Below are 12,509 nucleotides of genomic sequence, written 5' to 3' on the forward strand. Positions count from 1 at the left end.
CTCTCCAAACTAATTAATCAGCAAAGGAGCACAAAGTTTGTTTGATCATAAAAATGCTTCGTGCAAGAGAATCCCATTCCTAACTAGCAACAACCATCAACAGCATCTACTAGCCACATTTGAACTCGAGTTTTTCTCCCTCGTTCAAAATTCATGAGAGTATCTTGGATGCAAAAGTTTTGTTTATGGCATAACTTCTTCTTGGTCATATACCATCTTGAATGGTGTACAATAAATAGCCACTTTATAAGCATTACGATAAGCCCATAGAGCTAGCGTCAACTTCGAATCCCAATCTATGCGATGAGCGTCTACATTCTTGGTTAAAATAGAGACTAGAATAGACTTGTTGGTGCTCTCGGCTTTGCCATTTTCTCATGGTAATAAGGTGTAGACTTATGGTGGGATATCATGAAGCTTGTAGTGAGTTCACTTATGACTTCATTTATAAAATGGGTACCATTTTCACTCATAATTTCAAGGGGACAACCAAAACGTGTAATAATGTTCTCAAAGAGAGACTTAATTGTTGTCCTTCCATCAACCTTGTGTGTAGCTTTAGCTTCCATCCACTTTGTCACATTCTCAATGTCAACAATAATGTACCTAGATTGAGTGTTACGAACTGCCATACTAATTGGACCTACAAAGTCTAAACCCCATTTTTCAAATGGTGAGTCACTTTAATAGAATGCAAGGGCGTCTTATCTCTCAGCTACGTGGTTCTGTAATGTTGGCATTCATCACACCCTTTTGCAAAAAGTGATGCATCCTTGAATAAGGTGGGCCACCAATAGCTTGATTGTAACACCTTTCTAGCAGTTAGTTATCCTGAAAGATGCCCTTCGACTATGCCCATATGTGCTTCTTGCAATATGTACAAATGCTCATCTTCATGAGCACAACGTCTAACAATATCGTCTTTCCCTATCTTGTAGAGACTTCCTAGAATTAGACCATAAGGTTCACGTTCCTTGAGTAGCTTCCAAGCTATATCCTTATGAAGCTTATTGAGTGGAAAACCATTAACTACAAAATTTACAATCTTCTCACTCCACTCAGGCATGGTCTTGACTAGGAATAGGGAAGTATCAGGCAATCCATCATCAGTTCCACTAGGGGCTTCCCCATTGGATATGTGACACAAAATATTAGCCATGACATGTCTTTTGCTAGGTCTCACCACAATAGTAAAATTAAACTCAAGAATAATCAATAACCATCGTTCTTCCCATGGAGCATGGTTTGTATACCATAAACAATAATGCTTGATGATCCACATAAAAAACAAACTCATTAGCAAGAAGATAATAACAAAATTTATTTATTGCATAAATCATAGCTAAACCTTTTCGCTTTGTAGTGCATAGCTAAACCTTCTCGCTTTTGTAGTGGTGTAGCTCCTTTCAGCATCATTCAATTGGTGTGACTGGCAAAGCTAATGGGGTAGTCTAATTTATGTTCTCATGTTTGAGTTAGAGCAAACCCAATAGCAAATTTTGATGCATCAATATGCACCTGGAAGATAACATCCCATTTAGGTGCTTTTAAACCGTGGCACTTGCTAGGGCTTTCTTCAATAGTTCATAGGCCTTGTCACGCTCTTTAGTCCATTTAAATTCAATGAGAAGCGTGTATAACGGACGAGTTATCTTGACGAAAAATAGAATAAACCATTGATAATAATTGACATAACCCATGAATCTTTGAAGTCTCCTATAGTTGGTGGGTGGTGGCAATTCCAAAATTGCTTTAATTTTGTCTTCATCACTAGACGTACCATTCTTGACCCAAAAATGGCATTTGAAGGGTTCAATGAGATACGATATAACCTACACTTTTCAAACACCTTTCGTAGAGGGCGCAATTTTTGGGCGAGCAATTTTTGGCGAGCGCTTTATAAGAATCGGACGAGCGGATTCCCAAAAGAAGGGACAATCTACCCATCTCTCTCTCTCTCTCTCTCTCTCTCTCTCTCCAATTGAAATTTGATTGTCGTTTCACGACCAACTTACATTCAAACAAAAAACACCATGGATTCATTCAATACACTATTAATAAGAGAAACAGAAGTTCCTTACACACAGTTATGGTCTATTTCATATAGCAAACCCCAAATCTATGTGTTCCATTGCATCAAAAGTAAATACATATGGGGGGTGATACATCATGGGTGACGTGGATGAAAGAAGGGCGGTGGGGGGCCATATGCTATGGGAGGAAACAAAGGTCGTGCCAACGGGGGCAGTGCACCAAATGGTGGGGGAACTCCTCAAAATGGCAGAGGGTACGAACTATATGTGGGCAGGGGGGGGCTGTAGGTAGTGAAAGAGGCAATGGATCAACTTCGAGCGGGGCCTCAGATGTGGAGGCAATGAATGCACTGGGAGACGGTCCAGTTGCACGCCATGCCAAAATTGGGGCCGTGAAAGTGGGATACGGTGCTGCTACCACTACAAGAGGCTATTCATATTAGCGACGCTCACACAGTGACGCTCAAAAAAAAAAATCCCGGCGTCGCTATGAGCATCGCAAATTTTACAAAGAAATTTGCGACGCTCATAGCGACGCTTATAGCGACGCTCATAGCAACGCCGGCTGGGCTAAAAAAATAACCGAGCGCGCCCAAAAACTCAGATCTCAGATCTGATTTTTCGGCGCCCTCAAGCAAGGAGCAGGTAACACTCTCCCTCTCTCTCTCTCTCTCTCTCTCTCTCTCTTTCTCTTTTTCTTCTCCACACACACACACACGAGGAGAGGAAGGAGAGCCAGGTATGCTCCTTCCCTCTCCTCATTCTCATGTTCCCTTCCCCTCTTTCTCTCTCCCTCTCTCTCTCTCTCACACACACATAGTGTTTTAGAGAGAGAGAGAGAGAGAGAGAGAGAGAGTACAAACAAAAACAAAAACGCACACACACATACATAAACAAAGAATGCACACACACATTGAGAGAGGAAAAGAGAGAGAGAGCATGCATAAACAAAAAACGCACGCATTGAGAGAGGAAAAGAGAGAGAGAACATGCATAAACAAAAAACGCACACATTGAGAGAGGAAAAGAGAGAGAAAACATACATACGATCCAAAAAAACGCACACACATTGAGAGAGAAAGAGAGAGAAACTAATTTAACGTCGTAGGAAACTAATTAAAATTAAAAGACCTAAAGATCTAGCCGACAAGGAGTTGAACTCAAGACCTATTATTCAAGAGGGAAATGGCATAATCAATCTATCATACTTGGCATGGGTGATAGAAAGGTTATACCATTTATCTCTTTTTATTGGCACACACATCCACACACACGCACACACACAAGAAGAAGAGAGTTATAACGTCGTAGCAAACTATCTTAAAAGACGTTAAAGATTAGGTTATATGTAGACTTACATTAAATTAGATTTAAGTTTATTTTTAACTAGATTTACGTTTATTTACGCTAGATTTAGATTTACGTTATATTAGATTAGATTTAGGTCTCCATAGACTGCGATGCCTGCATGAAGCGGGTGAAGAAAGCCCTCAATGGAATATAGGATATTGCTGCCTTCACTCATGGTGGGCTCCGTCGATCCAAAAGTACTGGTGAAATGTCTTCAGAAGATAGGGAAGAAGGTGGATCTTCAGGGCGGCAAGAGTCACTACATCCCCGACACAATGACCATCTAGACAACCTCTAGTCATTCAACAGCAACTTCAAAGTTAGTAACAAGAGCAAGAACGGTCTAAAGGGCCAATTGCTGTCGTCAGATGTGGATGGAGATGAGGCAGCGTCACCGCCGGAAGTTAACTCTCACATCTTTAGTGATGAGAATGCCAACTCTTGCCGAGTTATGTGAAAAATTATGTGTTAAATCAGTTTTAAAGTTCTTATAATCCCTGTTAGTTTAGTTCTTTGTTTTTAATATAACATAATTTACGTTAGATTTAGATTTATGTTATATTAGATTAGACTTAGGTTTATTTAGGTTTACCCACACACACACACACACACACAAGAAGAAGAGAGTTTTAACGTCGTAGGAAACTATCCCAAAAGACGTTAAAGATTAGGTTAGATGTAGACTTACGTTAAATTAGATTTAGGTTTATTTTTAGTTAGATTAACGTTTATTTAGATTTACGCTTATTTACGTTAGATCGAGTCCACGCAAGAATTACTTACGGTTTAGGGTTTAGAGTTAGACGAATAGTGAAAAGATCTACTATGAAAAGATGTTAAGATGCTGTGAAGTGCTACAGCTAGAGAAGAGGCAAAGGGGTTTTGTCCACTACATGCAGTATCATGTAGACGTGGGTGTGTAGATTTCTTATACCCACAAATATAGGTATTGACCAATAAAGACGAGATTATAACCCGGTGGTTCTGATCTCCGTGCACCTCTAGACCGAGGTGTGCGGGGATTGGACATGACTAGAGAATGTGAGGTAAAGAGAGAGAGAGAGAGAGACAGAGAGAGAGAGAGAGAGAGAGATAAGACGAAGAATGCCAATAGAATATTAAATTTGTTGTCCAGGTTATAAGTTTTTTATCCTCATTATGAGTAGTGACGAGGATGTGGGACCATCCAACCGAAACACCTATCTCTCAACGAGGGTCTTATGTCCTTGTAATCAATGCAAGCATGCTGTGCGACGGACAAGACGTGTTTCTTTGCAGCACGTTCGCGAATTTGGCGAGTTCGATCCATCTATTATAGATCGAGTTGTTGCCAATTATAACTCGTCGGACTCTGACGCTAGCCAACAAGCAGCAATCTTGCAACCCAATAGACGTGTTCGCAGGCGCTTTGGTCAAGCAGCATATGTGAGGCCACAAGATGTAGCCTCTGATAGCTCGGGGGAGAGAGAGCTCTATATAGATATAGGAAGTTATGCTGAGTTATGCGAGGATGAGAGAGAGATCTCTTAAAGCCACAAATATTGTATTTGAACAATTTTGCTCCGTGTTGTAAAAGCTCTGGCTCTCTAAGTACCTTCCATGGTGTATAACGCTCTTTTCTACTTGCGCTCACATCTTTTGATTGAAAATTCTGAGTTTTCGACTTGTCTCTTCTATCACTCAATTCATTGCGTCATTGTATTTATATGCGTCATTACGTCATTGTATTTAATGGTCTTTGCGTCATTGTCTACTCTATTCATTCAATATTAAGTTTAAATATTCGTGTGTTTAATGCAGGTATGGATGATGAGGAGTTTCTTTCTTCTTTGTCACCGCAGCAGAGACAGTGGTACGTGGAGCGTCATCGCTCTGGCGCATCATCGCGCGTTCCTACTCCATCCGCATCTCCCTCTCTTTCGGAGCATTTGGCGCACTCCGAAGCTTCGGCGTCGACGAGACGAGCTTCACACTCGTCTAGACACCGACGCTCTAGTGGTGGCAGTGGCGGTTGTTGTGGGGATTCCGCCACCGATGCCTCCACACCGCCTCGTGTTCGACGAGGCTCTTTACCCTCCCCTTCTTTGCCCGCCCCCACACCAGCCACAGCATCGCCATCTACGCCAGGTTTTGCACGACTGACTGTTCCTAGAAGCTACACACCTCTACCTACTCCGCCAGGAGCCACCGCACTCGACACTCCTCGCTTCGGGGCCCAGACGCCGGTGGAGACACCTAACGTCCGTACCCCCATCGACACGCCGCTAGAGACCCCTGCCGGGACACCCAGGTTCACGCGTCACCGGCCAGAGGGCTTGTCTTACTCCATCGACTTCAGCGGCGGCATCATCATGGATGATGACGGCAAGAAGGTGATCTCGCGCATGCGTGGTCTTTGCTCTCAGCTGTTTAGACACTACATACTAAACAAATGGAGTGAAGTACCAAGTGATTTAAAAAACAGAGTCATCAGCATACTTCATGATGAGTTTTCCGTTCCAACACGGGATCAGCGCTTCAATGAAGACCTGATGAAGATTCGAATGCGCGAATACTGCAAACACAAGCGTTCCGAAGTGCAAAAAGCAATCAAGAATGGGTGGAACAGGCCAGATTGGCTGGCCAAAGAAGATTGGAAGAATGCGAAGAAAGCAGCGCGCGAGAATCCCGACAAGTGGAAGCAACAAAAGGATGCAGCCAGAGCGCGAGTAGAGGCAGGGAGCTCGCACCACTTGGGGAGCGGTGGATGGGCATCATTTGAGGCCGATTTTGTAAGTGTTTTCACATTGCTCTTTATGTTCGATAGTTTAGGGTTTATGAGTTTTTTAATTCTAACATAATGAAATCTTTGTATGTTTTGACAGTGGTCGATGACAGGACGTGATCCCACACCGTACGAGCGCGAGTACGCAGGCAAGAAGGGCTTAAACGCCCTGATGGACATTCTCAGTTCTCGCGGCGGCATGGTTAGTATTAGGGTTTACTCTTTTTTATTTTTTGTATTGTTTTATAAATGTCGTTATATGTTTATACTTACTGAAAGCTGTCTTATTGTCTTTTTTTGCAGAATCCGACAGATATGCCGCTTGGACGCGATGAGACGTCTGACTAGACGACGTCAGTTTAGCCGTAGCTAGATAGCATTAGTTCAGGGTTTCTCATAGCTTATGTATCATGAGACGGATTTTATACGTCTTTTTGAACCATGTATATTATTACATTTGTCACCGCAGTTCCTTTTGCCAATCAATTCTTTATGTCTATGATGTTGTACAATTGTCATTATTACATTTGCCAATCAATTCATTTTGCCTATGATGTGTACAATTGTCAATTTTGCAAACAATGCGTCTTTTGGGTGACTATTTTGGGTCTATTATCTACCCTTGCACTTTTTTCAAAAAGTGAATCAAGTACAATATGGTTGATGGGTGGCAGGGCATTCAATGCCCTGCCACCAAAAAAAAATTCTCTCGGGCGTCGCTATAACCGTCGCTATTTATGGCTCTGTAGCGTCGCTATGAGCGTCGCTATTGCCTTCAGTGTAAACGTCGCTATGAGCGTCGCTATGAGCATCTCTATATTGCGATGCATATAGCGACGGTTTTAGCGACGCGGGGGGTTATAAAAACCCAGTGTATTTCCGTTGCTAACAGCGTCACAAGAGCACACAACCTCTTGTAGTGTACTGCCCCGCCCTGACTGTTGAGTGGTGTCGGGAAAGGTGGGTCAAGCGGATGAAGTTGCTCGGACACATGCTTCGGTTGCTCAGTTACCTGAGCTCTGACACTCCTATGAAACATCAACGTCGAGCCTAAATTGGAAGGTAGACGCTGGCTGGCTCCAGACAAGGACTGAAAACTACCCAATCCTTCTCACAACAGATGCAATGTCTACGTAGTAGTAAACATTGTGATGCCAATGTCCCAACTCCTGCAAAACAATCCAACACAACATCTCCCATGTCTGTGAAGGTCCCTAGTAGCCATCTACCAAAAAAGTAACCTTTAGATTTATTATACCTATAATTTTATAGGAACAATCAGAAAAACTTCCAAAAAGTTTCTACCACCTGGCAAACGCTGGACTCCTCTCAACACCTCTACAATAAGGCCGGCCCATACGATCAAGCGTCCACTGTGTGGAATCTGAACCTGGTAACTTCTCCCACAACATGTCATCATCTGCAAAGAAGCCACGTACATTTTCTGCAATATTTCCATCCGCTCGATTGTACCTCGAAAGCCGACACCCACCAGTTCTAGGGGTTGAAAAAATGACCAGCAACAACAAAGTACCAACCTACGAATGGAAGCAAAACATTATTATTTTGACATGCAAACATCGAAGTTACTATTCATTATAATATAAAAAAACATACCCCCTCTAAATAGTCTTGAACAGTCGTACAATAGACTCCGACAGCCGTATATACAATATCCTCAACAACTAGAAACCAGCTCCCTCTGCCTTCGAAGTGACAATGGAAAGATGTTCTGCACGACATGTCGCCACAACCATGCCATCAACCAAAAGAAACTCAGTTGCCAAAAGGAATGCAGCATCCACAAGCTCACTATCCCATTGGTTCCATAAAGGAACCCCACCCGTGCTAGCTGCATGTGGCCTGGTGTGTAAGGGAAAGGCCATATACACCAAACGTACGCCACCCAATCTCAAGTTGGGATTCATCTGCCCTGTTCCTAATAGAGAGCCCAAGAATCTACGTAGTGACTACATAGAACTGCATGCAATCTTTGTTAGCACTAAATTTGTGCACATAACTATGATTGTAAATTAGCGTGGCTTACCTGTCATTGCACAACACATCTGGAATAGCTTTTGCCAACTCTTTGGCACTAGCATGCACTGCAAGGTGGCGTGGCTCTACATGCATATCTGTATGTAGCAACATAAGATCAAATATATCTTTCAAGCAATGCTAAAGAGAACAACACAACATTAACCATTTTCACGTACCTGGATGGTTATCTCCCACAACTCTGGCCATGTCTGATAGGTCCTCTGTAGCCCTTCCATGTGATGGTGAACATGGAGGGAACTCCTGGATGTCTGGTCTTGGAGTGAAGGATAGTGTGGGTACACTGTGGTTCATAGCACCAAGGCTATGAGCATTATTGCTGACTTCTACACAATACTCCGCAACCACATGCTCGCTCTCACTATCACTGGAAACTATAGCCCTCTTCTTTCTCTTCCCACGTTGCTTGTCAGTCGGTTGTGCTTGCGAGTCTTTCTTTGAGGTCTGTTTCTTCTTGTCCTGTTTCTTTGATGGTGTTTGGAGATAGAGCATCCTCTATCACAACCGCTTTCTTCCGTGACGCAGTATGCTCCGCTATTAATTAAAAAAGAATAGTTATTGAGTCCATGTTGTATTGCTGCATGGCAAAGGTAAAAACTATATAGAATGATACCTATGTATAGCTCTTCCTCTTCGGGTGGGTACTCCTTGTCCAAGTAGTCCAGCCACCAAGGACACTTGAGCCACGCTCCCTTTGGCCGCAAGCCGTTTATCCACTCATCAGGATATAAGCCCGTCTCCTCTCTCTCCGACATGCACCATGCATCACTGGGGTGCTCGGGAATGGGAAAGACAAGAGCATCTCTCCACCATCTACAAGATAGACCACAATGTTTTGAGCCACCAAGAACAAGATTAGTGTGTCCTACTACATTCTTAATTTGTCAATTAAAGATGTCAAACCTATACACCAAGCGTCGTGCCGTACAAGCAAAGTGGGGTTGCTCTTCGGGATCCTGTGTGGACTTGATCCGAGCACTCCACTTCTTGAAGGCCTTCTCAAAGTTCTTGCGTCAGTATGTCAGTAATGTGTGGGCAAGTGTGCAACCATGCCTACCTTCAGCCTTCTCGTGTTGGATAGCAACATCATGATTCTTGGCCTCCATTTTCTCGGCCATCTCAAGCACTCTCCTGTAGCAAATAATAAGTCACAAGTTACATTATCAACAAATTGCTAGCTGGTGCACATAATCACTAAATCTAACCTTTCCAATTGCCACCAATACACGTGATATCGAAGCCACTGGATCCAGGCCTTCTCCGTCGAACCGATGCCATTCTCCTTCAAGGATGCATCACCGCCTTGGAGCAAATCAAGCAAGCGGCACTTCCTAGCAAAGGAAAAGCGAGACTTATTTTTTATTTCTACATAATAAAAAGAGAAATATATCGAATGATTTAAATGACTTTTACTTACTCTTTCGGGCTAATGAGTGCACGCGCAACCTCTGCCACTCTCGAGGGTGTCATTTTGTGGTCTTCTCGCCCCAACATGTAAATGATATACATTTCTGGAAAAAATCGTTGCCATTCTCTGGATTTGCAATGGTGGCTATCTCAAGCCCTTTGCACGTAAAGTATTGCTCCGTTTGAGATAGCGCTAGATTGATGCTTTCCTCGTATGCGTCAGGTGCCAACTCGTAGTCAAAACTCCCTTTTGATGGCAGCCTTCCATTTTACTACTAAACATATGATCGAACTCTTCCTATCACTTGCCAAGAACTCAATCAAAATACACATAATAAGATTTCGCAATCAAAACACGTTCTCATTTAGCATTGGTTTAAATCATACCTTCCAAAGTAGTTGCGCAAGGACAGCCATTGGCAATTTTAGCCACTTTGACTTGTTTGGGCCTCTAAAATTCAAAGCCCTTTCTACTGCCAAACGCGCTCTTTCGGGGAATTTTTGCAAAAGTGAAGTAGGGTCCGCCAACCCTAGCTTTCTCATCATAAAAATATCATGAGCAGTTGTGTGAGGCACTGAAACCCTCATGGCCCTGTTTAACACTCGATTGTAATTTATATAGTTAAAAAATAAGATGCATTTACATTCACAAAAAAAAAGGGCTCACCTATTGATCATTTCCAAAACCAATAGAAACTCCGCTGTCTCATGGGGCTGAAAATCAACTAGAACGCACTCCACCTTTGGTGCCTTCTCAATTGGGATGTCATTCTCGTTCATCCACCGCATCCATGCCTCCAATCGGTGATTACCATCCCAAACCACAAAGTACCTCTCGACCATGTGACTAAGCTCAGGGATTTGACGAAGCTCCTCATCCAAATCATATGACATTGCAAGATCCCCCGAAGCGTGACCACGACGAGAAAATTGTTTGTGATCCTCCTCAGGAATCCGTTCACTAACAATAAATCTTGCCATGGTTGGTTGGTAGCTTTTGTTTGCAATGGAGAGTTGTAAATCGGCCACATGGTCATCATGCGTGCGGATGGCGGGGTTTGAAAGAAGTTGACATAGAGGCAAGCGTGGAAGTTTGTCATCGTATGGTACTCTATGAGAATCCACCAAGCCCAATGAAATGTGCTTGTCGACAACGTTTCCAAATGCTTCATCTCTTACATCTTCAATAGCGGTACCTGTTTCCACACGATGATTGGGTTCGACGCTTGATTGTGTTGTTCCCGTAACGATGGACTCAATGCGATCTAAAGAACTCAAGGCTTGAGATTGTTCGGTATCCTGTGTGCATAGCGGAGGTACTTCTTGTGACGTAGTAACATCAACCTCATCCACGACACCAGTATTTTCGGATTGATTTCTTGTTCTCATGCTTGCGCTAAAGAATTAAAGAAGATAGATATAGGATGATTTATGAGAAATTGTAGGTAAGAGGTTGAGATGTGAACAAAAGAAAACTTGACAGAGAGAAAGAGAGAGATCTGTGCAATAGAAGAAAATAGAGATGACGAAAGTGAAAAGAGAAGGTCAATGCTCTTTATACAGCTTTCATTTTTAATTTTAATTTTTAATTTTTTTAATTTTTAATTTTATTATTTTGTTCTTGTGTGTATGTGAGAGAGGAGGGTGAAGGTGTGTGTGTGTGTTGGCGTGTGCTTGTGCGTGTGAGTGCATATCATGGGCGTGTTCGCGTGTGTGCACACACACACGCACGCGCTGGCGTTTGTGTGTGTGTGTGTGCACACACACGCGCTGCATGTAGACGCGTGTGTGTGGTGTACACACACACACTGGCACACACACGACACACGCCAACATGTATGTGTGTGTGGTATGTGTGTGTGTTTGTGTGTGTGCACACATACGCGTCTTCGTGGACGCTTGTGTGTGCGTTTGTGTGTGTGTGTGTGTGTTCACGCACACACATGCTTTTTGCAACGCGCGTGTGTATGTGTGTGTCCACGTGGCAGTCCACGTGGACACGCATGCCGCCATGTGTCCACATGGACTTGCCATGTGTATCTTCGGTGGTCGACGGTACACGTGGCAGGCCACGCGCACTACCACATAGACAGCGTGTCGGCCATGTGGCCTGCCACGTGTACTGGCGGTGGTCGATAGTATACGTGGTATGCCACACGGCCACACGCAGTGCCATGCAGACAACACGTCGGCCACGTGTACTGCCGCTGGCGCCACATGTACTGTCGACCACCGACAGTACACGTGGCAGGCCACGTGGCCGACGCGTTGTCTGCATGGCAGTGCGCGTGGTCACGTGGCGTGCCACGTGTATCATCGACTAACGGCCGTCCACGTGGACACGCGACGGCATGCGTGGCCCTGCGTGTCCACGTAGACTGCCACGCGTGTGACGTGTGTGTGTACTCTGCCTTTGGCCACGCGTTGGCTAGAGGCAACGCGTGTGTACTCTGCCCATGGCCAACGCGCTGGCCATGGGCGCGTGTGATGTGTGTGTGTGTGTGTACTCTGCCCATGGCCAGCGCGTTGGCCATAGGCGGACACACGTCCCCATGTGGGGGGGTGTGCCCGCCCATGGCCAACGCGCTAGCCATGGGCGCTTGGCCGCCTATGGCCAACGCCCCGCCCTCCCCCGCCCCCAGCCATGACCAACGTGCGTGCCATGGGTGCTTGGCCGCCCATGGCCAACGCTCCGGCCCGCCCGCCTCCGCCCCCCTTACCCCGCCTCCCCCCCCGATAGCGCCCCTGCCCCCGCCTCCGCCCCAAGTGGCGGCCTTGCACGCAAACCCTGCCCCGCCCCTCCTTACCCTGCCTCCACCCCTGCAGCAACGCACAGGCCCCCCACCCCCCTTCCTCGGAGGGGGGCGGGGAGTACTATCTCTTAAATGTCCCCATTA

The sequence above is a fragment of the Adiantum capillus-veneris genome, chromosome 25 (assembly GCF_014529385.1).
Source record: "Adiantum capillus-veneris isolate H3 chromosome 25, ASM1452938v2, whole genome shotgun sequence".
NCBI lineage: Eukaryota > Viridiplantae > Streptophyta > Polypodiopsida > Polypodiales > Pteridaceae > Adiantum > Adiantum capillus-veneris.